Below are 24,199 nucleotides of genomic sequence, written 5' to 3' on the forward strand. Positions count from 1 at the left end.
GCAGAAGGAATGCCCTTCCTTCATTGGTCTGCGGCAACAGGCTGTAGATCAGGCAGCAGGTGGAGCAGCCAGAGATCACTTTATCTACTGGGAAGATGACCTACTATATAGCGAGCCTAAGTTTGCTGAGCCTGGTGCAGCCTGTGTGCTGGTGGTACCCGAGCGCTTCAGAAACTTCCTAATGGGTCTGGCTCATGACGTGCCTCTTGCAGGACATCTGGGGCAAGACAAGACCCTGAACCGGCTTGTCACCCACTTCCACTGGCCCCAGATGAGAAAGCACGTTGGTTCCTTTTGTAGATCTTGCCAAACCTGTCAAGCTAGTGGCAAGACTGGAATGAAGTTGAAGGCAACCCTTCAACCCTTCCCAGTGGTGAGCACCCCTTTCGAGCGGGTGGGCATAGACATAGTAGGGCCCCTGGACCCCAAGACAGCCTTAGGCAACAGGTTCATCCTGGTCTTGGTGGACCATGCCACCTGGTACCCGGAAGCAGTCCCTCTCAGGACAATCACAGCACCCGTGGTGGGCTGTGCATTGATGGGGATCTTTTCCCGTGTGGGGTTCCCCAGAGAGGTGGTCTCCGACCAGGGTACCAACTTCATCTCTAGGTACATGAAGTCTCTGTGGGAGGAAGTGTGGGGTAACTTATAAGTTCACCACTCCTTACCACCCTCAAGGAAATGGGTTGGTTGAAAGGTTCAACCAGACCCTAAAAGGTATGATTATGGGCCTAGCGGAGCCCATGAGACGGAAGTGGGACGTCTTGTTACCATGCCTGTTGTTTGCCTACAGGGAGGTGCCTCAGAAGTCCTTAGTGTTCAGTCCCTTTGAACTCCTGTATAGCCACCCTGTTAGAGGACCTCTCTCACTGGTGAAGGAGGGTTGGGAAAAGTCCCGTGGGAAAACCCCCCAGGATGTGTTCAGCTATGTGCTGGCCGTCCGCAACCAGACACAACGCTTCAGGAAGCTCGCTCAGGCGAACCTGGAAGCAAGCCAGGAAGAAATGAAAAGATGGTACGACCAGAATACCACTCTGGTCGAATTTCAACCTGGGCAGAAAGTGTGGGTGATGGCGCCAGTGGAGCCCAGCACGCTCCAAGACAAGTGGACTGGGCCATATGAGGTGGTGGAAAGGAAGAGTGAGGTAACCTACCTGGTTCACCTGAGGACTCCCAGGCAGCCCCTGAGAGTCTTGCATGTGAACCGCCTCAAACCACACTTTGAGAGGTCTGAAGTGACAATGCTCATGGCTATAGATGCAGGAATGGAAGAGGATAGTCATCCTCTCCCTGACCTCCTGGCAGTTAAGGAGCAAGATGGGTCAGTGGATGGTGTGGTCCTCTCGCCCACCCTGACCCCAGAACAGCAGAGTGACTGTCACCAAGTGTTGGGTCAGTTCTCCTCCCTGTTCTCCCCGACCCCAGGAGTCACCAACTGGTGCGTCCATGATGTGGACACTGGAGACAGTCTGCCTGTGAAACAAAAATTTTACAGGGTAGCTGACAAGGTCAGGGCCAGCATCAAGGAAGAGGTTTCCAAGATATTGGCGCTAGGGGTGATTGAGCCCTCCAGCAGCCCCTAGGCTAGCCCAGTGGTCTTGGTGCCCAAGAAAGCTGCTACGCCCGGTGGCCCTCCAGAACTCAGGTTTTGCGTGGACTACCGTGGGCTCAATGCGGTCACGAAGACTGACGCACACCCCATCCCCAGAGCTGATGAGCTCGTGGATCGGTTGGGAGCTGCCCAGTACCTCAGTATATTTGATTTGACGTCTGGGTACTGGCAGATTGCCTTAACTGATGGGGCCAAAGAGAGGACAGCATTTTCAACACCAGAGGGGCACTTCCAGTTCCGAGTCATGCCCTTTGGGTTGAAGAATGCCCCAGCCACGTTCCAGAGACTGGTTAACCAGGTACTGTCCGGTGCTGGAGGAATTCAGCGCTGCATACCTGGATGACATTGCTGTGTTCAGCTCCACGTGGGAGGAACACTTGCAACACCTCTGTGAAGTGTTGAAGGCTCTGCAAAGGGCAGGCCTCACTATCAAGGCCAGCAAGTGCCAGATAGGGCAGGGATCTGTGGTGTATTTGGGACACCAGGTGGGGAGCGGCCAGGTGGCGCCCCTACAGGCAAAGATTGATACCATTCTGGCTTGGGAGCCCCCCAAGACCCAGACAGAGGTGAGAGCCTTTTTAGGACTCACCGGGTATTACAGACAGTTTGTCAAGGGATATGGCACCATTGTCGCCCCCTTGACAGAACTCACTTCCAAGAAGTTGCCCAAAAGAGTTGACTGGACTGACGCCTGCCAAACTGCTTTTGATGCCCTGAAAACTGCAATGTGCACAGCACCGGTGCTCAAGGCACCTGACTTTTCCAGTGAGTTCATAGTACAGACAGACGCTTCAATGCATGGTGTGGGAGCAGTACTCTCACAAGTCACTGAGGAGAATGGGGACCAGCCAGTAGCTTTCATTAGTAGGAGGCGCCTGGACCGCGCCCAGCGCCAGAACCCGTGGTCCCCGCAGAGGCCAGCACACCCGCCGGACTTACGCCGCCGCCACACTCAACGCACTAAACACAGGTCGGATCCCCGGATGCTAACGAGCCACCCTGCGACGCACCCACGGACCCTTCATCTGCCGATCCTGCAACTTCTCCTGCATCTGGACCTGTACCGCACTCGCCAAGCCGAGCACCAGCAGCAACCACCTGAAGTGCATCCTGCTCAAACCCGTTCCGTCCACAGACACGCCGTGGAACTCTGGAACCTGCTCGACACCACATCACCAGACATCGCCTTCCTCACTGAAACATGGATGAACGCCTCCTCAGCACCCGACATCGCCATCGCCATCCCGGATGGATACAAGATCACCCGGAGGGACCGCGTCAACCAGACAGGAGGAGGCATCGCCATCGTCCACAAGAACACCATCCGCATCATGACCAGCTCCGACGACTCCCTCACAGCCACCGAACATCTTCACTTCCAGATACACACCGACCCCAAGACCACACTCAGAGGCACCCTCATCTACAGACCCCCAGGACCCCGCACCCAATTCAGCGAAGACATCGCAGACTTCATAAGCCCACACGCCCTCTCCTCCGCTGATTACATCCTCCTAGGGGACCTCAACTTCCACCTGGAGAACAACAAGGACAGCAACACCACCACCCTGCTGGACAACCTTGCCAACCTCGGACTCAAGCAACTGGTGAACACCCCCACCCACTACGCCGGACACACGCTTGACCCCGTCTTCTCCTCCAGCAAGGACGTCTCCTTCAGCCACTCCACCAGACTCCACTGGACTGACCACAGCTGCGTCCACTTCAGCTTCAGAAGGAACACGACCCACCACCACCCGCAACAGGCTCACCGCAGGAGCTGGAACAAGATCACCCCCGACCAGCTCTCCACATCCCTGAACCTGAATCCTCCCGCCAGCTCAACGGTCCCCAACCAGGCAGCCATCAACCTCACACAGTGGATCACAAACTGCACTGACGAACTCGCACCCCTGAAAAACCCTCCCAGCAGACCCGGCAGAAAGAAGGCTTCCTGGTTCAACGACGATCTCATGAACTCCAAGAAGAACTGCTGCACCCTCGAGAAAGCCTGGCGCAAAGACCCAACTACAGACAACATGACCGCCCTCAAGCACGCCACCCGCAAACACCACCAGCTGATCCACACCACCAAGAACACTGCATTCAAGGAACGATTAGACAACAACGCATGCAACAGCAAAGAGCTTTTCAGCATCGTCAAAGAGCTCTCGAACCCCAGCGCCGGAACCAACGACATCACCCCCTCGCAAGAACTCTGCGACTCACTCGCCTCGTTCTTCCACAGCAAGATGACCGACATACACAACAGCTTCGGCACACAGCCCACGTACCCAACCACCGAACCTACGCCCCCCACCACCACCCTCCGCGCCTGGACCCCGGTCAGCACTGAAGACACCACCCACACAATGAACACCATCCACGCCAGATCACCAACCGACCCATGCCCCCACCACGTCTTCAACAAGGCCGCCTCCGTCATCGCACCCCAACTCCGTGACGTCATCAACTGCTCCTTCAACACCGCCACCTTCCCGGAGAGCTGGAAGCCTGCCGAACTCAGCGCCCTCCTGAAGAAGCCATCAGCAGACCCTGCTGACCTCAAGAACTACCGCCCCATCTCGCTCCTCCCGTTTCCTGCTAAAGTCATCGAGAAGACCGTCAACCAACAGCTTACCACCTTCCTCGAGACGAACGGATCCCTTGACCCCTCGCTGTCCGGCTTCCGAGCCAACCACAGCACCGAGACCGCCCTCATCGCATCCACTGACGACAACGGGGAAACAGCTGCCCTCATCCTCCTGGACCTCTCCGCAGCGTTCGACACTGTCTGCCACCGCACTCTAGCACAACGCCTCAGCAACATCGGAATCCAAGAGAAGGCTCTGGATTGGATCATCTCGCTCCTCGGCGGAAGAACCCAGAGAGTCCGCCTCCCCCCGTTCAGATTCGAGGCCACCGAAGTCATCTGCGGCGTACCACAAGGATCATCACTCAGCCCCACCCTCTTCAACATCTACATGAGCCCCCTCGCAGCCATCGCACGCCAACACAGCCTCAACATCATCTCCTACACCGACGACACTCAGCTGATCCTCTCCCTCACCAACGACCCAGCCACCGCCAGAACCAACCTACACGAAGGGATGAAAGAAGTAGCCGAGTGGATGAAGAACAGCCGTTTGAAACTTAACTCAGACAAGACGGAAGTCCTCATCCTGGGACCATCTTCCTCCACCTGGGACGACTCCTGGTGGCCCCCTGCCCTGGGTAGCGCACCCAAACCAACGGACCACGCACGCAACCTGGACTTCATCCTGGACTCCTCCCTCTCGATGACCAGACAAGTCAACGCCGTCTCGTCCTCTTGCTTCAACATCCTACGCATGCTCCGGAAGATCTTTCGATGGATCCCCACCGAAACCAGGAAGACGGTCACACAAGCACTCGTCACCAGCCGACTGGACTACGGAAACACCCTCTACACCGGAACCACAGCCAAACTACAGAAGAGACTCCAACGCATCCAGAACGACTCCGCACGACTCATCCTGGACATCCCCCGTCACAGCCACATCTCTGGACACCTGATTTACCTGCACTGGCTCCCCGTCAACAAGAGAATCACGTTCCGACTCCTCACCCACGCACACAAGGCCCTCCATGACCTGGGCCCCAGGTACCTCAACAACCGCCTGACCTTCTACACTCCAACCCGCAAGCTTCGTTCAACCAGCCACGCCCTCGCCTCTGTTCCACGCATCCGAAGAGCCACCATGGGAGGAAGATCCTTCTCCTACCTGGCAGCCAAGACATGGAACTCCCTCCCCATCCACCTTCGTCAGACCCAAGACCACCTCTCTTTCAGGAAGCAACTCAAGACCTGGCTGTTCGAGCAGTAGCAGACTTCCCCCCCCCCCCAAGCGCCTTGAGACCCTCCGGGTGAGTAGCGCGCTATATACATTTCTTGATTGATTGATTGAGGCTACTCCCCAGGGAACAGAAGTGGAGTGTGATTAAAAGGGAGGCTTTTGCTGTGGTCTGGGCTCTGAAGAAGCTGAGGCCCTACCTGTTTGGGACTCACTTCCGTGTTCAGACTTCAGACCGACCACAGGCCCCTCAGATGGTTAATGCAGATGAGGGGTGAGAACCCAAAACTGTTGAGGTGGACCATCTCCCTACAGGGAATGGACTTTACGGTGGAACACCGCCCTCGTACAGAGCACTCCAACGCTGATGGTCTGTCCAGGTTTTTCCGCCTTAGTGAAGAGAACTCCCAAGAGGGTGGGTAGTTCTCCCCACTTTCAGCTGGAGGGGACACGTGTTAGACCTGGCATCTTTGGCGTGGTTTTCCCCTATCTTTTTGCCTCTACCTCCTGTATTTTTGATGCTGTGCTGGATTTCATTTTTGCTGGTTTAGATGCTTTGGACACTCTGCCACTGCTGATCAGTGCCAGAGTGTAAGTGCTCCCTATGTAAATTGTTATCATGATTGGATATACATGTTTGGCATATTTGTATCACCATGAAGTCCCTAGTAAAGTGCACTGGGTGTGCTAGGGCTGGTGATGACAAATGCTACAAGTGGGCCTGCAGCACTGATTGTGCCACCCACAGGAGTAGCTCTAAAATGGTGTCTCAGGCCTGCCACTGCAGTGCCTATGGGCAGTTTAGAAACTGCCAAGTCCTCCTGGTCAGTTTCCCCACTGACCAGGCCTAACCCTATCCTTTTTGTGCACATCAGTCACCCCTATGGAAGGCCCAAGGTACCCCCCTGGGCAGGGTGCAGTGTATGTGAAAGGTAGAGCATGTACTGGTGCAGGTGACGTGCTCTGGTAGTGAATTACAGCCATTTTCGTTTTTCACTATTGTAAGGCTATCTTGCTCCATAGATGAACATGGGGGAGGCTGGCTACAGTGGCTTCCAGCATTTCTTCCCATAGGAACAAGATAGGACATAAGTATCTAGTATCCCTGAACTCAGAATTTAATAACACATCTTTTAGGAAAGGTTGGGGCATATTATCAAGCCTGTGCGCTAAAATTATCGCCGCTTTATCGGCCGAAAACGGCCGATAAAGCGGCGATAATGGGCTTGATAATATGCTCTGTGGAATTCCAATCGAAGCCCATGTTAGATGTGAAGACATCTAACATGGGCTTCGATTGGAATTCCATAGAGCATATTATCAAGCCCATTATCGCCACTTTATCGGCCGTTTTCGGCCGATAAAGCGGTGATAATTTTAGCGCACAAGCTTCATAATATGCCCCGTTGTTTTTAAATCCTGTGTTTGAGAACAGCACTTTTAGAAAGTTGCTGTCCTCTTGTCTGACCCTTCTGTGTGCCTTGGCCTGTTTGTGTATTGACTGTCTGGTTTGAGAGTGACAGGGGCTTGGGATTCCACAGGAGGCTGGCTGAGTCAGCCCTAGGCTGAATGACTGCATTTGCAACTGGAGTGGTGGGATGAGTTAGCACCTGGGCCTGAATAGGGCTGTGCCTGCCTTCCACAATGCTGGCTCCACCTCCTGCTGGGCGGCTGATGACCCTGCCCCTCAATCTGAAAGGAAAGAAGAAGCCAGCAAAACAAAGTACTCAGGAAACACCCAGAACTGGTTCAGACCGGGCTCAGGGCCCACATGCACAGAGAGAACAAAGACTTTAGGGGTATAAATACAGGACCCCTGACAACAGAAATTTAGATCATCCTGGAATCTAGAAGGAAAATCTGCCAAGGAGAAAGCTGACTCTGAAGAAGGAAGACTGTCCTGCTGTTGCTCTGCTGGACGGACCTGCTGTTGCTTTGCTGCCAAGGAGAGGGGAAGGACTTTGCTCTGTGCTGTGTCCCCTGTCTTGAAGGACTCTCCAAGGTCCTGAGAAGAGCTGGCTCCCTGTTCTAAAGTCCCCGGAACAAAAGGACTTCACCCTCAACTTCCCTGAACTCTGCTGAGAGAGTTCTGTCCTTCCTAGAGTGCTTGATCTAGTTGTGGGACCTCTGGAAGTCGTACCTGTGCTGGGAAGCTTGAAACTAAGCTTGAGAGACTTTTGCAAGTGAAAAGTGTTGCATCGCTCGCTTGCGGAGCGCATCCCCGACAGTGCAAAAAGTTTCAGGCCTCTACGAAGGTCGAGATCGTCACAGCGCCTGACGCCGCTCCCAGAGCCGTCGCATCCTTCGTTTGTGGGACGCACCAGACCGGTGCGGGAAAGTCGAACATCACTGCGAGTGTCGTCGCAGAGCCTGTCGTCGCTGGGTGAGATCGCCGCACCGCTTGCTTGCGGACCGCATCACGTCGCTGCGAGCATCGTCGCAGAACCATCGCATCGAGGAGCTGCGAGAGAGAGGATCACCGCTGGACCGCGCATCGTCACCCCGGAGATCGTCGCAGACCCTACGAGATCGTCGCATCGTGCCTTTGCAATAACAAACCTCCTACGGAACCTACGCACCGGAATCCATACAAGTGGCCTTCCTCCCCATACAGACCGGATTCGTCGCAACACGCCCACTGCTGCAGCAGGGTTGTCGCATCGCTTCCCCAGGGTCTCAGGAGCAACGCATCGCTTGTTTTCCACCGCACCAACTTCTGCTTTTGGAACTTTGTTGCATCTAAAATGTACTGTGAGTAAACGTGACGCAACTGTGAACTTTTCACGCATCTGTGGATTATTCTATCGCAACTTAAAGACCTTTGATTACAACCTTAAGAACTCTTTTGAAACCATATTCTTGAACTGTGTATGTTGGATTTTTGTTGTTTTGGTCTTATGTAGTTTAGATTAAATACCTTTATTTTTCTAAACTGTTGTGGAGTCAATTTGTGGTGTTTTCACTGTGTTACTGTGAGTGTTGGTACAAATACTTTACGCATTGCCTCTGGTTAGCCTAGACTGCTCGTGCCAAGCTACCTAGAGGGTGAGCAGGGGATATTTTAGAGGGTTATCTCCTTGCCCTGACTAGAATCAAGGGTCCCTATTTGGACAGTGGTACTTACCTCTGACAACTAGAGAACCCCAGTTCTAACAATTATCCAGACAATTCAATTTCCAAAATGGATTGAGAGTGGAAACCACTTTCCTCCGTCTCATCAATTCAAAAGGAACACAACCTGACACTGAATGAGGGGTGGTCATATGTGCCCATACCACATCTCTGATAGCAGTCTCACAATCTATTTTTTCTTTAAGAGCACTCTAAATACATTCAACTAAAACCCTGTTGAATCTTTCAACTTTACCATTTCCTTGAGGAGAATACAATGGTGTGCGTGAGTGTTTAATACCCATTTTTGTTAAAAAATCTTGCATGAGTTCTGAAGTAAATTGAACCCTGTTATCTGTGAGTAGATCCTCAGGAGTACCTTCTCTGTGCTGAATACATTTTGGAGAAATCGAATGACAGATTTGGTGTTTGGTTCAGAAACACCACTGACCTCCACCCACCTGAATAAATGATCAATTAGGACTATAAAATATTTCATACAATTGGGAAGTACATCAAATGGTCCAAGAAAATCTACCGCAACCTTTTGTCATACTTTGTTGGGAGAAATTGAGGGTTGGGAGATGGGAAATACGTAACCAAATGTTTGTCACTGTATAAATATTGGGTACAATTTTTAACAAGTGCTTCCACATCATGATCTACAGAATGCCACCTAAAGTCTTTGCGTATTCTGCGCTTGGTGGCAGTCATACCTAAATGACCTGGATGCACAGTTTTTAGAATTCTTTGTCGAAAACAAAATGGAGGAATTAATTTGCCTTCTCTGACTAAAAGTTTGCCTTCAAGAGATAATTCATTTGCAACCTTACAAAATGGTTGTAAATCAGGTTCAATGAATCTTTCCTTAGGCCAACCTTTCACTACAAAATCCACAACCTGTTTAAGTAGCAAATCACTCCCTAATGCTTTACTCCATTCTGCCATGTCTGGACAAATTACAGTATCATCAATGCTTGCAATTATACATTCTTCAACATCTTCTTCTAACTCATTAGACTTATCCTCATGCACAGGATGTCTGGACAAAAAGTCAGCTTTGATGTTCTTTCCTCCAGCTATGTATTGTACAGTGAAATTGAATTCTAAAACTTGCTGGCTAACCTGGCTAACCTAGCAGATCCTTTTTTGATCTTGTTGCCAGAGAGTATGTCAACTATCGGCTTGTGATCGGTCCTCAGACAAAATTTTCTTCCCCACAGATATGGTCTAAATTTCTCAATCCACCAAACACAAGCAAGCAATTCTTTCTCAATTACTGAATATCTCAGAGCGACGTCTTTCATCCGTCTTGAAGCAAAGCCAATTGTAAGTTCATTATTGGCTGCCATTTGTGATAGCACGGCACCCAAGCCATAAGAACTGGCATCTACTGTAATACATGTATCTCGCCACTCCATGTATGCTTGAAGAGCAGGAGCAGAAAGAATACTCTCTTTGATGCGTTGAAAATTTGAGTTTTTCTTTAAAAGACTTCTGAAACATTCAGTGAGGCTTGCAAAATTCTTTATGAACTTAGAATAAAATTCATAAAGCCCAATGAACGAACAAAGTTGATCTTTGTCTGTTGGGTGAGGTGCATTAACAATGCCATCCACAATGCTACGCTTAGGTTTAACACCATCTTTGGAAAGAACGTGTCCTAAATATTCAATCTCGTTTACTGAAAAATGCATTTGTCTTCTATGACTGTAATTTGACTGTCTTGTAATGTGGTGAGTACCTGTTCAAGTACAACATTGTGTTCTTCTTTTGAACCAGTGTGCACCAAAATATCTAGGAAAGCAACTACGTTAGAAATATCTTTAAACATATTACTCATGACTTTCTTAAATACAGACGCAGCTGACGCCAAACCGAATGGCATCCTGTGGAACTGGAATGTGCCATTAGGTGTAACGAAAGCTGTAAGATGTCTTGAAGATTCGTCTAATTCCGCCTGATGGTATGCAGCTCATAAATCCAATTTAGAAAAACCATTTGGATTGGCCAACTGCAGTGATAAGATCCTCAATACGGGGTAATGGAAAATTTTCCACCCAAATTATTAATGGAGCGCAAGTCAATGCATGAATGGAATTCGCCATTTTTTTTTTAGCCAAAGCAATCTTAGAAAGCCAAAGAGTGGCATCTACTTTCTCTATAATACCATTGTTTTGCATGCTATTTAACATTGCAGAAAGTTCACTCCTAACACTGTGAGGGCCAATGCGTAGCCTATGCTTTATTGGTTGCACACTTTCTTTGAACTTAATGGTATGGGAAAGATTTTTTATCAAACCAATTTTGTCAGAGAATACGATTTTAAATTTCTCTTTCCAATATGTGTGGTCAGATACAGAATTAGTAAGCGAAACAGGATGTTTGTGACAAGGTTTGATGATCATCCCAAATTCCGCTTGATGCCACCAACCCAGTACATTAATGCCTTTGTTATCCACATAAATCTTACCATGAATGGTCTTAGTTTCAAAAGTGATATTACCACAAAGGTACCCGGCTAAATCAATTCTACTGCCTTCAAATGCTGTAGTGACATCAGGGGGCAATAATACCTTATGTGCCCAGCTTTGTTTATACTTGTCAATAGAAATGATAGTGATTCTTGGCACTAGGGGTTTATTAGTGCACTGTTTAAAATCATATTTTTCTAGTTACTTTGTATACAATTAATCTTTGAAACCAATTTTCAATTTTTGCAGTGACGCTGGGCATTGCCATAGACTTCTTACTCGTGATCACCTCGTATACGTCGCAAAATGACAACAGAAAAGTGGACATTCAATAGCCACCATCACAGTCAAAACATATGACTGACAAAAGGATATAGCCAACACACCTAACACATTACTATCTAAATTACTCTATAATAGCATTTATAACTCCCTTAATATCTCTATAACACAGTGTATACGTCTTTCAGTGGAATCTAAGACTGCATGCATGAGCGCCATTGTGCATTTGTAAGTAAGTAAGTATACAATTGTTTGAATGGATCAGTGAGTGGATACATAGAGGCATATTCACAACAGAATGGAGCAGCATGGTGTGAAGCAAGTATTGCTAATGCCACGCTTCTACATTCTGAAAACGCAGGGATGCACTGTATTCATATGAATGGGGCACACCCCAGCGTTTCCCCTAGCACTGGCGCTGAGTTAAGCTGCCTAGCGCCAACACAGACACCCTTGCACTATAGTATGAGGGTGTCTGCTTTCGGGGAAATGATTGTGTATGTGCAAGAAGGTCTCCCTTCCTGCAAATAAACAATAATTCATGCTGTTTTGAAACTTCTATTTGTGCTGCTTAATGCAGCACACATAGAAGTTGCTAAACATATTTATTTTTTCATTGTTTATGTGTATGCCTGCACATACACAATAACTGGCATTTTGATATTTCTATGTTAGCTGCACAAGGCAGCTCACATGGAAATAGCAAAAACGAGGAGAAATAAGGCATTACTCCTTGATGCGCCAGGGTAAGACCAGGTTTTATGTGGTCTTAATTTTGATGCTGCCTCCTATTTACACCACCCTTTACAGTTGTGGGGTTTTATCCAAAATAACTTTGCAAATGGTAACTTTTCAATCACACACTGAAGGCAAATAGAAAAGTGTGAAACTCATGAGTCGATGAATGCAAAGTAGCTTTCAATAAGCTAGTATAAACTGAAAGATGTGTTCTTTGACAAGGGGCGAGTGAGATGGAGAGTGTGTATGTAAATGAATACACCTCTGCTGAATGTGTTGCATTTGTTCTCCATGGTCAGAAAATGACCCTGTGACACTGAGCACAGTAAAGGCTTGGACTACATAAAATGCACCTGGATTAAGCTACTAGGAGCTCAGTTTTAAACTATAGAATTATTGGGCCATTTTTGACAAATGCACGATAGTGTGAGTCCGACATATAACAAAAAAGACGTCATTGTTATTTCATTAAGGCCACAATATTAAAAAGAACAAAAACAATTGTTGGAAAGGGGTTTATTAGTAGTGAAAAGTAGGGACCTACCACTGGTAATAAGGCCACAATAAGAGGTTCAATCATGGTCTAAATAAACTATACCCTAGCTCAACCCGTGGAAGCTGGCAACAAGCAGGCAGGCTTAACAAATGGAACTTTTTCCGAAAGTTGCTCCAAACTTCTCAAAACGTCTGGAACCTCTTCCAGAAGGTCTCCTTGAGGGTTCAAAGTTTCCACAACATCAATCCAGGGGTCTAGAACCCCTGTTATGGTCCTTGGGATGTTGGGACAAAAATTCCCACAATGCACCTGGACAAATCCTTAAAAGTCCAATGGACGCACTCCAGGACTTGGACTTCTTAGTATATAGATGGTTCAGGCGGGCTCAGTTAACCTGGAGCTTGCAGGGAGTCCACTCCCTAATCCTTCTGCCTTAATGAAGCAAGGCAAAGTCCTTAGGGTGTAGAGTCAGAATGTGCATCAGGTGCAGTCCTAAAGAGTGCAGGCCTTTGGGGTGCAGATCAAGTTTCCAGCAGGGAAGTCCTTCATCTCTTTATAGTTTCAAGCAGCAGATCTGAGTTGCTTGGCAACTCTTCCATATTTCTGCTGTGTTCCCGGGCGTCAGGAACACCCCTGACCAATGGGATGCAGGGTGATACCCAAGTGTATAACTACTTCCTCCAAAGTGTGGCATATTATTGTCCAAAAAGCACTATTCTTCCAAAAATCCCAAAATGAGAAAGTCTCTCCTGAAGTTAGATGTGAAAAAGTCAACCCAATGGGCTGGATAAGATTCTGTAGCCCTTCCCTTCCAGAACATTCATTAATCTAATTACATGGGCTCATGGCTGGCTGGGGTTGCAGAGTGTCGGGGTGAATCATCCTATCCCAAAGTGCCATCCACTTTTTAAAAACCAGTTTGGTGAACTGCCCCCTGCAGAAAATCTGGTATAACAGCTTCTATAATTTCTTCGAAAAGTAGCACACTACCAAATCTATGCTGTAACACTCAATGCAGCAGAAATATCAACAATACTCACAAACTCTTTCATAAAACAATTTTAGATGCTAAGAATCACATACCTGCTTCACAATAATAAAATGTGAATGTAAATATTGAGCAATGAGAGTGGTGATTATTTTGGAGTCCCCTCTAACCTAGGGGGAGGACCAAGCAGATGCCTTGAACACAAAGAGCATATCATGCTGGTGAACGATTCAGTGGTGGTCCCTTCCTCCTAGGACCAGCCCAAGCCCAGGTATGGGCAAAAATACAATCCCAACCAAAGGCCCTGCAAAGCATTATGGGACGAGGTTAGCAGTGGGCAGTGAATATAGTGTTCAATATCAAAATAATTCTTCAAAGAGCTGCAGTTCAACTAGTCGTTACCAGATGTCCCTCACGAGTCAAATGTAAAATAATTTAAACCCTTTCACGAAGCGTTTGCATTTGACTGGTGAGGGACATCTAGTAACAACTAGTTGAACTGCAGCTCTTTGTAGAATTATTTTGATATTGGATACTAGAATATTCACTGCCCACTGCTAATCTCGTCCCATAATGCTTTGCAGGGCCTTTGGTTGGGATTGTTTTTTTGTCAATAACTGTGCTTGGGGTGGTCCTAAGAGGATGGTACCACCACCAAATTGTTCAGCATAGGAGTGGATTTTCCTGATACAATTATTTATTGGGTTTTTTGCAGGAAGGTATCCCTTCCTGCACAAAAACAATCATCCCCGCATTGCAGGCACCCTTGCAACATGACACAAGGATGTCTGCGTTGACGCATTGCTACGGAATGTGCCGTTTATTGTAGATACTGTGCATTTATGTCCTTTTATTTTGACACACTGCAGCGCAGCAGGAAGGCTTGCTATGCTGCAGTGCATCAAAATATACAAAATGAGGCCCTGAATTCGTAGCTGTTAGGTCTATGGTCTTTCAAGATAAACTAGCTTTAAATATATTGTTAGCAGAGAAATTAGGAGTCTGTAAGATGCTGAAAGTGCAGCAATGCTGAATGTGTAGCACTGCTGTACTTACCTCCCCGATAAGTGCAAATAGAAGAATTTGTGAAGAACATTTTTACATTGAAACCTGAATTAGAAGATTTAAAAACAGCAGCTGTTCTTAAAACGTTAGATAAATAAATTACTGCCATTGTACATGGCTTGAAAGCATTAGTAGTTTGTAGGAACTGTATTAAGTAACCCTGGGCGTAGTTGGAACTAGAGTTGGAACGTCATGTGTAGCTAATGGCACTGTGTACTTGTCTGCACTGTGCATTAATAACAAATGGCATCTTGTACAGGGCCAGTAATGAGGATATCTTTACCTTTATGTTTTGAAAATCTTTATTGTGTTTTATAAAGGCACATATACAGGAAAAATATTTTTTTTTACAATATGATCATGAGTCACAGATCAAAGTTCAGAAGTACATTGCTCCTAGATATAGATTATGTTGTCATAAAAAACCTATATAAGTGCCAATCCTTATTCCCCGGTGGCAGGGGTCATGTACAACAGAGGAACCATCAAGAATTTCAAGTAACCCATTCTTTCCATTTAGGCACTTGCCATGTGGCCAAAGCCTGTTCATCCCCCAAAAGTTCACGATATGCAGCCACATAAGTGTTTAATTTTACGAGTCAAAGAGTTCTGCACGTTTTCGGATCAAAAGGCTTATGCAAATAGAACAGAAGGTTCCTTGCTTCCCAAAGGGATTCTTTCCCACAGTTAATAAGTCTCCAGGCTGTTGGATAGCGGGAAGTAGTCAATGTCCAGCCATACAAGATAGTTTCAAAACTCAGAGTGGAAATGTTCGCAATCTGAAGCAAGAAAGGCTGAAGCAATGTCCAGAAGTCTTGTGCATACTGGCACCCCCAAAGCAAATGATAAAACGTCTCTTCATTGGCACAAGTTGGTCTTGGGCACTTTGCGGAGGGAGCAAGTCCTCCACGATGCTGAAATTTGTTTACCGGGAGGCATGCATGGGCACTCATCCAGACGATGTCCTTGTGGCTGTCACCAAGATCTCTGTGTCCCACCATACGCAAAACCGCACGTGACTGTTTTTACGAAAGGTACCCTATACTGACTGTTTTTTCTCTACAAAATGAAGTATTTTTCAAGCATTTCGAGTCTTTACAAATGTCTCTTGTAAGATCATTTAAGTCTCTTGTGCGCAGAAATGTCTGTAAGGCCACATAGAGAGGAGGAACAGTTTGGGCCAGTGGCCGCAAATTTGAAGGGGTAAAAAGTCCAAACGTTCACAACATAGTACCCTTAAATTACCATTTAAAACAGCTAGCAGTGGTTGAAACAACTTCTTCTGTTCTGGAAATAGTATGACTAAATAATTTAGAATACAAAAAAGTCTTGAGATCTATAAGACCTTTCCACCCATTTCTCTAATGCTTATAGGTTTTTTCTCTACTTCATTTTTCCATTTTGGACCCCCATAAAAAGGTAAAAAGCACTTTTGCACATTTCTGCAACACCTGTGGGGAGGGAGGAAAAATCATTGCAGTGTAAAGTAATAATGGAAATAATTCAGCTTTAATAACTAATACTTTGCCTTCAAAAGTGAGTTTACCTGTAGATCACGTAGATATGTACTTTACTATTTTGTCCTGCAGTATTGCCCAGTTCTTTTGAATATGCTCTTGTGACACAAAATAAAGTCCCAAAATCTTCGTAGGTTCTGTGGTGGTAGTCACAGGCAGATTTGACAACCGGTCCCAGGGGCCAGCTGTTACACACACACTTTTTCCCATATTGAGTGCAAGACCTGAAACAGGTGAAATAATGAAGAATGCAAACGAGCTCTGCGTGCTGATGCTACAGTGGTGCATAGGATGTAACATCGTCCATGTATGCTACTACTTTGACCAGTGAGGCTGAACCACTGGGTACAAATGCCCCCCTAATGACCTTGTCACTTCGTAATTTACACAAGAACGGTTCCAAAGTGCACACAAAAAGTACAGAAGACAAAGGGCAGCATTGTCGTACCCCCTTATGTATCTGAAAGGCCTCGGTATGAAAACCATTGATACTCACTTTGCTGCTTGCTTGTTTGTATAATATACTAGCAGCCCGTCCCTACGTTGTCCGGGTATGAATTGCTGCCGGCCAGTAGTATATTGTTTTGTAGGATTTCATTTTGATAGCAGTTCTTATCTGTGACAGGCCTGTGAAACGCTCCGATTCACAGTGCACTGCTGATGCACTAAAGAGTGCGCGTTCAGTGGTGTGTGAACTCGAGTTTCCCTACTTTATTTTTCCTTGCAATATTATATAGCGCGAACTCGACAACATGGCATGAGCACAATTTACATTACAGAAGAACACATTCATTTGTGGTAGGCACGGGGAGACAAAGCGATTTGCCTGGAATCACAGGATGTTGAGCTGATGCCGAGATTCGAACGTAGCTCCCCAGCTGTAAAGTTCGCAATTCTAGAATTTGTGGCGGGAGGTGTGTCTAAAAGTGTATGTCGGTGCTGGCCATCAATGAGAGAGACCTGTGCATTTTTCAAATCGGTGGTGAAAAAATATGAGTATGTTGCTGGAGATGTGGGCCGCCGTGCCACAAAGGTACTTACCGGGGGAGGGTAAACACCCATTATTCCACAACTTTCATTCCGCATACCATCACTCCGCATACTTTCATTACGAAAGTACCATGACTCCGCAATGCCATTATAACGCATGGCATTACATTTTATATGCTTTTACCACGCATACATTTACAACGAAATTCGTTGTAAATGCATGAATGATAAAAGTATGTTTTTTTTAATGTTTGGATAAGGTAAGTATGGGTATGGGGTATATGTTTTGCGGTACTGAGGTATATGTTTTAGGGTGTTTGGGTATTTTAAGGGTTCAGATATAGTTTTGGGTTATGGGGTACAGGGGTAGTTTTAGGGTTTAGGTATAGGTTTGGGTTTTGGGGTACTGGGTTATTTTTATGGTTCAGGGCTAGGTTTGGGTTTTGGGGTACAGGGCTATTTTTAGGTTCAGGGGTAGGTTTGGGTTTTGGGGTACATGGGTATTTTAAGGGTTCAGGGCTAGGTTTGGGTTTTGGGGTATGAGGGTATTTTAGGGTTCCGGGGTAGGTTTGGGTTTTGGGGTACAGGGGTATATTTAGGGTTTAGGGCTAGGTTTGGGTTTCAGGTACAGGGGTATTTTTAGGGTTGAGGGGTAGGTTTGGGTTTTGAGATACAGGGGTATTTATAGGGTTCAGGGCTAGGTTTGGGTTTTGGGGTACAGGGGTATTTTTAGGGTTTAGGGATAGGTTTGGGTTTTGGGGTACAGGATATTTTTATAGGGTTAAGATGGGTTAGTGTTTAAGGGTGTTGGGGTATTTTAAGGAGTAAGGGTGGGTTATGATTATGGGGTGCAGGGGTATTTAAAGGGAGCAAGGTGGACAGCCTGAGTTGGAATGTACAGAACCTGGGAAGAAAAAAGAATGAAATATTGGGCACAACGCTCGCTTTTTTTTCCGTAATCCTGCCCCCCGCACACGCCCACGCCCCCAGCACACGCCCACAGCACACAATATGAGACATGGCATGAAGGGCGGAACGTACCACACGCCCCCAGCGTTTGTCACGCCCACAGCACAACGCAGACACGCCCATAAGGGACTACTTTGCTGGCACGGTTCTTTTACCTTTTAAATGTATATGGTGGGCATCTGCATAGTCTATGTCCTTCTGCTGCAACTGCCCTTTCCAACGCTGTATTGGGTGTTGTGATTGGTGCTGTAGTTCCTGAGATTACCCGCCTCAAATGTTTGGGCTCTCTCTTTATTATATTAGTACTAGCAGCCCGTCCCGACGGTGTCCGGGTATGAATTGGTGCCGGCCAGTAGTATATTGTTTTGTTGGATTTCGTTTTGATAGCATTTCTTATCTGTGACAGGCCTGTGAAACGCTCCGATTCACAGTGCACTGCTGATGCTCTTAAGAGTGCGCATTCAGTAGTGTGTGAACTCGAGTTTCCCTACTTTATTTTTCCTTGCAATATTATATAGCGCGAACTCGACAACATGGCATGAGCACAATTTACATTACAGAAGAACACATTAATTTGTGGTAGACATGGGGAGACAAAGCAGTTTGTCTGGAATCCCAGGATGTTGACCTGATGCCGAGATTCGAACGTAGCTCCCCAGCTCTAAAGTTCACAATTCTAGAACTTGTGGCGGTAGGTGTGTCTAAAAGTGTATGTCGGTGCTGGCCATCAATGAGAGAGACCTGTGCATTTTTCAAATCGGTGGTGAAAAAATATGAGTATGTTGCTGGAGATGTGGGCCGCCATGCCACCAATGTACTTACCGGGGGAGGGTAAACACCCATTATTCCGCAACTTTCTTTCCGCAGACCATCACTCCACATACTTTCATCATGAAAGTACCATCACTCCGCAATGCCATTATAACGCATGGCATTACATTTTATATGCTTTTACCACACATACATTTACAACGAAATTCATTGTAAATGCATGAATGGTAAAAGCATGTTTTTTTTAATGTTTTGATAAGGTAAGTATGGGTATAGGAGTATATGTTTTGGGGTACTGAGGTATATGTTTTTGGGGTGTTTGAGTATTTTAAGGGTTCAGATATAGTTTTGGGTTATGGGGTACCGGGGTATTTTTAGGGTTCAGGGCTAGGTTTGGGTTTTGGGGTATTAGGGGTATTTTTAGGGTTCAGGGGTAGTTTTGGGTTTTGGGCTACAGGGGTATTTTAAGGGTTCAGGGCTAGGTTTTGGTTTTGGGGTACAGGTGTATTTTTAGGGTTCAGGGCTAGGTTTGGGTTTTGGGGTACAGGGGTATTTTAAGGGTTCAGGTCTAGGTTTGGGTTTTGGGGTACAGGGGTTTTTTTAGGGTTCAGGGCTAGGTTTGGGTTTTGGGGTACAGGGGTATTTTAGGGTTCAGGGGTAGTTTGGGGTTTTGGGGTACAGGGGTATTTTAAGGGTTCAGGGCTAGGTTTGGGTTTTGGTGTACAGGAGTGTTTTTAGGGTTCAGGGCTAGGTTTGGGTTTTGGGGTACAGGGGTATTTTAGGGTTCAGGGGTAGGTTTGGGTTTTGTGGTACAGGGTTATTTTTATGGTTCAGGGCTAGGTTTGGGCTTTGGGGTGCAGGCATATTTTTAGGGTTCAGGGGTAGGTTTGGTTTTTGAGGTACAGTGGTATTTTTAGGATTTAGATATAGGTTTGGGTTTTAGGGTACAGGGTATATTTATAGGGTTAAGATGGGTTAGTGTTTAAGGGTGTTGGGGTATTTTAAGGAGTAAGGGTGGGTTTTGATTATGGGGTGCAGGGGTATTTAAAGGGAGCAGGGTGGACACCCGGAGTTCAAATGTACAGAACCCGCGCGCCGCACACACGCCCACACCCCCAGCACACTATATGAGACATGGCATGAAGGGCGGAATGTAAAAACAACAGTTGATGGACAGAATGCAGAACAATGTCATACATTCACCCCAATACAGAGATCTGGGCCTAAATCCATCATTTTTTTTTGCACTCCACACCACCCCAGTTCAGACATGGTCATATGGAAATCAGCCTTGACCCTGTGCCTCATGGGAACATTCCAGGCCGTAATGCCAAGCCATGTCTTCCCTGGACCAGACTCAAGCATCCGAGACCCGATTTCTGGCTATCAGCCGTCTTCAGCCAGGATAGCTTAATTCCAGTGGTGTGGAGAGCATGGGACTCACGTCTGAGCATACTCATCCCCCTCGGGTGGCAAATGCAAAAACAGCAGTTGATGGACAGAATGCAGAACAATGTCATACATTCACCCCAGTACAGAGATCTGGGCCTAAATACATCGTTTTTTTGCACTCCACACCACCCCAGTTCAGACATGGCCATATGCAAATCAGCCTTGACCCTGTGCCTCATGGGAACAGTCCAGCCCGAAGTGCAGAACGTACCACACGCCCCCAGCATTTGTCATACCCCCCAGCACAAGCCCACAGCACAACGCAGACATGCCCACAAGGGACTACTTTTCTGGCATCGTTCTTTTACTTTTTAAATGTATATGGTGGGCGTCTGCATAGCCTATGTCCTTCTGCTGCAACTGCCCTTTCCAACGCTGTATTGGGTGTTGTGATTGGTGCTGTGGTTCCTGAGATTACCCGCCTCAAAGGTTTGGGCTCTCTCTTTATTATATTAGTATGGATGGATGTAACATTTGCATGATATTGGGGGTACCCACAAATGGGACAACACTGCAAAAAGGAAATCACGTGAAACATTATCAAATGCTCTGCAAAAATCAATACTCAATATTCCCAAAGGGATGTTTCTGTCCAGATTGTAATGTAGAACATCTCGAATGATCGTAAGACTGTCAACAATAGTGCGCCCCCTTATTGCACATGCTTGGTCTTGGTGGATACTAGTACGCAGTGCAGAGCGGAACCTACATGCTAACACTTTGGATACCAGCTTGCAATCCACGTTAAGCAAAAAAATCGGGTGCCAGTTCTGAAGAGATGTTTCATCTCCTTTCTTATACAGGAGGGTGATGAGTCCTGTGGACATATCTGTGGTAAATGTATCATGCTCAAAACTATGTACAATCATGTCCATAAAATCTTTACAAAGCATACCCCAAAACTTTTTTATAAAACTCCCACGGTAACCCATCCAAACCAGGACTCGAGCCCCTGGGTGCAGCTCCCAATGCTGCGAGAAAGTCTTCTCCATCTAAAGATTCCCCCAAAAACTATATTTGTTCATCAGCAAGACGTTCTGGAAGTGCTTCACAGTATAACTCTATGTCTTCTTTGGAAGGAGGAGTGGTTGGAGAGGCATATAACGCTGAATAGAATGTGTAGGGCACTTGTTTGCATTGTTCTACCCCAGTCACTCTAACACCTTTGTCATTTAAAAGCATAGTGAGTAGTTTATGAGATGTTGCTGCTTTGCAAAAAAAGAATGCTGTGCACTTTTTATCTTCTTGATAATGTTTCACCCTGGAATGAAAAATTGTAGTTTTGCTTTTCTTTGTAAGCCATGCATTCATTTCTGTCTGTAGTGATCTGACGTTGTCTTTTACATCTTTCCCTGCATCACCCAATCGTTGCAGTAAAATATGTCTTTTTTGTCACTTAAGAAAATCTTACCACTCTAACTTGGGCAATACCCATCCCTGTGTTGGAAGAAAATCCGTGTTTCGTGTTTAACCCAGCGCTACCATTGATAGGGTGTGTGGAAGGTAGTTTTGCGAGCCTCCCATTTACTATAACATTTGGCGTATTTATCACAAATCTCTTCTTGTTCTAATAATGGTCAATTACATTTCCATTTGCCTGGACTCCTTTGAGGTCTTCCAGGAACAGAGAGCGACATGGACACCAAGTGATGATCTGAAAAGGAAACAGGAGTGACGTTGCCTTGTTGTACACACAATAGCTTAGATACAAATATATAATCAATACTCGATTTGACTCCTCCATAGCCTGCTACCCATTTAAAACCTGTCCATGGTGGAGAAAATGTTCTGTGGGTATCATATAGGCCTAGGTCATAAATTAGTGCTTTTAAAAGTTTTGAGGTTACATCCATAGGGTAAGTAAAGGTTTGAGAGAAGACCCCACTGGTTCCAGGGAACAGGGTACTTAAAACACTATAAAGTCAAAAGACTATCCCTGGAAAGGTTTGTATCACAGAATACTTACACCCAACTTACAATAATTCTATCTCACTCACTCAACGCATGTATTCAATCTATTACTCAAATCACTGGTCACGAACTAAATTATAACGTTTACAGTCTTTTTATTTAAAGTATATGATTAAAATTTCAGTATGGAGTCAATCAGATTCTACTGAAAAAATAAGGTATATAACATTTGATAATAAAAGGAAGATTATTTTTAAAAAAACATGATAAAATTACATTTGTACAGCATATGAGAAAAAAAGAGAAAAATACATTCTTATAAATCATCAGAAATAGTCATACAATCAATTACAGGTGAATAAACAAACGACACCCCGTACTATAAATAGAGCACATATTGTTGCTACAGATTATCAGATTCAATAGCCTTTATACAGTTTAGTTCAGACTTCTAATATAGCAGAGTACAATACATCTAGAGTCTCTGTGGCTTTGTTTGAATTCTATTATGAAAAAAGTGTGTCGACGGGTTTCGGTGTTTAAACCGGTAGATGTGGTCACACCTTCATCAGGACAAGATAGATTTACTTGGGGTCATCTGGTTCGTTAGACCGGAGTTCTATCTCTTATATAAGGATTCTAATCCTTCCAGTTTTTGTATTGGTTAATTCTTCACTTTTAACCATGCACTGCAGTAGACAAATCAAGGTAACCTTCAGATTTGGTGTTGGATCGTTTTGCTTTGAAAGTGGATGGATGAGTAATTCTTTTCTTTTATTTCTTATTCCTTTTTCGCATGCTGGCTGTTTTATAAACCCTGGTTGGAGTAGGTCGCTTGTCTCATTTAGGGGCCCCTCGTATTAATCAAGGCACCTCCTTCCCCGTGGTTTCCCTCTGTCTATGGGGTGTTGGTCACGTCCTGGTCTCGATTCTTTGAACTAGATATGTTCTTTTTCTTTGTCAATTTAATGCCACCACGGGTACGTCTGGTCTCGTTTCTTCTTAGTTTCTTCTCATCCATAGTGTACTCAGTGTGTACCCCTTGCCTGTCTTTACCATGGGTGATGCAATTAAAGTCTCCAACTAACAGTTATGGTGTTGAACCTGTTTAAAAAGGCGTGATTAGTGAAAACAAATTCTCACATTCTGTTTTTTTGGCGGGAGCATAAACTACACATATCTTTAAAGGGATTCCATCCATATGTACAGACAGCAGTACTGCCCTCCCTGGAGATAGCATTTTCTCTTCCATTATCTGCCAATGCTTATTTTGAAAAAGAATAACAACCCCGTCTTTCTTATTGCACCCGCCTGACCATGCAGAGGGTCCTTTTTGCCACAAGGATTGGTAAGAAAAATAGTTGGGTTTAAAACCAAGGTGACATTCTTGTAAGCAAATGGCATCAGCTTGGACATTTTTACAATAATGAAGGATCATATGTTGCCGTAATTTCCCACTCATACCTCTAACGTTGCAAGCGGTAATTGTTACCGCCATGAATATAGTAAATAAAACAACAGCCATGTTGCAAGTCTTGTGATTCCGGCACTACAACAGGAGGAGCACATGCAAACTGTGAAGCTGTGTCTTTGACGACACCTTCAAATGAAGCCTGTGAAAGCAAAGCTTCTAAGATAGGTGAAGCCCCCAAATCAATAACCGGACTATCTTGCACTTCTATAACCTGAGCAACATTGTCGATACCCTCCTCGGAGTCCGAGAGGTTAAGTAGGGGGTCAAACCTCCCACTTCATGTTTGGTGGGTCAAGGAGGATGTGCACCGCTTTGTATTTACTTTGTGAATTGGGCCCACTGCTTGTTTTAAACCTTTATGCTTTTTTGAGCTGTAAGTGGCCCACCCACTATGTTCCATGTTAGCCTCTGCACTAGAGACCACCACAGCTGAGGCTAAAGAGGCGGCTGTGTCTTCCGCTACTTTGCACAAATCCCTGACTGCGCCAGCCAGACTGGATTCATGACCTGTAGGAG

The sequence above is a fragment of the Lissotriton vulgaris genome, chromosome 1_1 (genome assembly GCF_964263255.1).
Source record: "Lissotriton vulgaris chromosome 1_1, aLisVul1.2, whole genome shotgun sequence".
Taxonomy (NCBI): domain Eukaryota; kingdom Metazoa; phylum Chordata; class Amphibia; order Caudata; family Salamandridae; genus Lissotriton; species Lissotriton vulgaris.